Source organism: Theropithecus gelada, chromosome 17 (genome assembly GCF_003255815.1).
Source record: "Theropithecus gelada isolate Dixy chromosome 17, Tgel_1.0, whole genome shotgun sequence".
NCBI lineage: Eukaryota > Metazoa > Chordata > Mammalia > Primates > Cercopithecidae > Theropithecus > Theropithecus gelada.
The window spans coordinates 11718254-11722070 of NC_037685.1; the positions used below are offsets into that span (position 1 = coordinate 11718254).

Below are 3817 nucleotides of genomic sequence, written 5' to 3' on the forward strand. Positions count from 1 at the left end.
ACTTTGTGAGGCTGAGGCAGGCGGATCACAAGGTCAGGAGATCGAGACCATCCTGGCTAACATGGTGAAACCCCATCTCTACTAAAAATACAAAAAAATTAGCCAGGCATGGTGGTGGGTGCCTGTAGTCCCAGCTACTCGGGAGGCTGAGGCAGGAGAATGGCGTGAACCTGGGAGGCAGAGCTTGCAGTGAGCCGAGATCGCGCCACTGCACTCCAGCCTGGGCGACAGAGCAAGACTCCGTCTCAAAAAAAAAAAAAAAAAAAGCATATAATTAATACCAATCCAACACTACTATACTAAAGGCATATAGAACAAGCTTTGGAAGCCCAGAGATGGCCGCCAATAACTGACTTTAGGATTGTTTTACAGAGGAGATGAGATTTGAGTTGCTATCTATTGCCATATCTTCTAGATTATCTGATCTGCCCACCAAAAGAGCCTTTCTCCAGCTCCCACGCTTCACTCATGCCCCACTGTATTAGTCTGTTTTTATACTGCTATAAAGAACTGCCCAAGACTGGGTAATTTATAAAGGAAAGAGGTTTAATTAACTCACAGTGCAGCATGGCTAGGGAAGCCTCAGGAAACTTACAATTATAGCAAAAGATGAAGGTGAAGCAAATCACCTTCTTCACAAGGCAGCAAGAGGGAGAAGTACCAAGCAAAGGGAAAAGAACCCTTTTTTAAACCATCTGATCTCATGAAAACTCACTCATTATCACGAGAACAGCATAGGGGAAGCTGCCCCCATGATTCAGTTACCTGCACCTGGTCTCTCCCTTGACTCATGAAGATTATGAGGATTGCAATTCCAGATGAGATTTGGGTGGGGACACAAAGCTCGACCATATCACCCACCCTCATGAAATGGATTAGTTCCAAGCCCTGGCTCGAGCATGCATTGTCACAGTTTTTTTAATTGGACCATATCAACTTGAACTCCAATATGCAACACTGTCAAAAGACTTCTGACAAGCAAGAGGACTAGGTCACCAGTTCTGTTTTAATTACTTGCACAAGATCATACAATCTTTAAGAGGTTTTGAACATAAGCATTCTGATTCCAAATATACTTTTCCTGCCATTGTGGGGTAGTGCAGAGCTCCTGTGAGGAGGTCAAGTGGCTATGGAGACACAGATTGAAGAATCTTGCAGAGCCTCATTGTCTACAGACTCAAGTCCAAATGCTTTGGCATGGTGTTTAAAATCCTCCACAATCTGGTTTCGATTGGTCATTTCCATCTATCCCCACACATGTCCACCGCATCAGACGTTGGACAGCTTCTAAACTTGCCACCCATTTTCATGCCTGCCTTCATATTACTCTCTGAGAGCATGGCCTTTAACCCATTTCATGTATCTGCCAAGCCTTCTCCATCTATACACAGGCCTATTTCATTAGTCCTTACTCTGCCGACTTTGCACTTTAGTCATTCTTCTAAAATAGTAGTTAACCACAAGTTCTCATTCCTCATTAGATTGGGAACCTGTGCCAAATAAGCATCTCTCCAGAATCACAGTCAAACACATCTACCCAGGAAACAGGTAAAAGCAGAGACAGCCTTATAGAGAAAGAAAGTGGCCATGATCTGAGGTGTTCCTAAAGACCATGCCAGCAGCAAAATATTCTTCCCATTCGAGTAGCATGGTGCCTGAAATCACACTATTAGGGATTTATTTCTTTGGGTCTAGCATTACTTGGTCTTCAATTAATAAGAAAATGTTTAAATAACCTAAGTATAAATTAATTTAGAATACATTTCCTCTGTGACAAAAGGAGCTAAGCCATAGATGGAGCAGGTGCATAAGAAATGAGGTATAGAAAAGAGAGGAAAGGTCAAAGAAAGGGGACATTCAGATAGCAAAATAAAAATATACACTTGGCAGGGCTTAAGAGTCATACATTTAATTAATTAGAAAAGCAGCAACAGACATCACTATCACCGCTATCATGAGGATTTCGTTTCCTTCTCTCAAAGAATTTACTGCAATTGAAGGTTGAAATGTCATTTCAATTGATTTTTAATACATGACAACTTACATTTCCTTTTGCCATCTTGCTGTTGCAATTGAGAAGGCACTGGCAATAGCATTAATAGATGAGAAAGTCCAATATACCCATTTTGTAAAAATAATTTGATAATGTAGTAGAAGTCAATTCAGTTTTTGGTCAGTTAGCACAAGAGACGCTAAATACCCATCACTTAGTTCCTCACGCTTACAAACAGCCTAAGGTTCTTTTTTACAGCAGCAACATGAAATGTGATAAAGCCTATGAGACCAAGGAGAGAAAGAAGCTCAACCCCAGTTTTGCTTTGCCATTAACCTGGGATAAAATATCAATCACATTGTTTAATCTGTAGGTAGGTTTCTACATCTGCAAAATTGGGGTAATACTCCTGTTCCCCTTCAAATATCAGAAAGTGAGACATAGCTAGTTCAGTGTTTTAACACATAGAAACTGACCAATTTTATGATAAACAAGGTGAGTAAGATACATTGTTGGTCACAAAATGGCCTCATGACAAAAACTGTTTTATAAACAAATATGCATAATCTTTAATTTTCTAAAAGAAGGCATATCAAAAACAGTTTTAAAAGCAAATACTGGCAAACCTCCAGCGTGCTTGGGTCTGTGGTGACCTGTGCATTCCTACACTGCTCGCCAGAACAGTATTGAAATAGTTGAGGGTTTGTCCTGCTCCATCCAGAGTAAGGTTATAGAAATTTCCGACAATTGCTTGAAAAAAATGGAAAAAAAAAAAAAGAAAAGAAAAGAAAACACACTTCATGACTTCACATATAAAATAAAGATTTGTTTTCATTTTATCTTTTCTTCTGGAATCAATGCTGGTTTTTTGTTTGGGTTTGATTTGTTTGCTTTAGTCTTTTCTTTTTTAGAGACAGCACCTGTTGCCCAGGCTGGAGTGCATTGATGCCATCATGGCTCATGGTAGCGTCAAATTCCTGGGCTCAAGCAATCCTCCTACCTCATCCTCCCAAGTAGCTGGGACTACAGGCATGCAGTACCATGCTCAGCTAATGTTTCTTGTGTTTTCAATGGGTACAGGGTCTTGCTTGTTGCCCAAGCTGGCCTTGAACTCCTAGTCTCAAGAGATCTTACCATCTCAGTCTCAATTTCAAGTTTTAACAGTTTCAATTTACAGTATACCAGTAGTAAATTTGTTTCTAGGACTATAAAGATCTGGCCTCATTACAGCAACAATAATAATAACATCAGGAAACAAAACATGTACTTTTCTCACATGATTCCATTTAATTCACACAGTTAGTTTTACAGGTAAGGAAATGGGGAGTTAAAGAGTTTAAATATCTTGGTCACAGTCACACAGTCAGTGGAATCACAAAACTCAAAGCTACACTAAAACCTCACTATGCCCAGCTTGGCCACAGTGTTTCTGTCATTGGTGGGCTTTCCTTCTGACCTAGGCTGTTAAGAGAACACACATCTCAGCTAGACTCGTCATAGCAACTAAGATGTAGGCACCAGAGTACATAATACCAGACCAACCTGCCTTCCACTCCATGTTTTGTGGTGTTCAATTCCTAAGCTGACTGTGGGTCACATTATGAGCATGTTCCTCCAGAAACTACAGTTCTTCATTTTCAGGCACTATTCTTTTGGTATCTATTTCCAGCCTTTGTATTGTAAAAGAATACCCCACTGCTGGCTGTGTGCAAAGGGAACTGTAAAATACATGATTACAGGTCTGAATATCAAACAAACTCCATGTGAAATACACTTTAAAGGAAAAATATGCACATATTAACCACCTATACAGAATTACAACCT

The 3817-nt window shown here is 40.1% G+C and overlaps 1 non-coding gene across 1 annotated transcript; it reads left to right on the plus strand.

The window, feature by feature from the left end:
• The first annotated feature begins 2611 nt into the window (after positions 1 to 2611).
• On the plus strand, positions 2612 to 2742 carry LOC112611187. Its single transcript, XR_003116570.1, has one exon. It is a non-coding gene; the product is annotated as a small nucleolar RNA SNORA9 (small nucleolar RNA).
• Positions 2743 to 3817: the final 1075 nt, after the last annotated feature.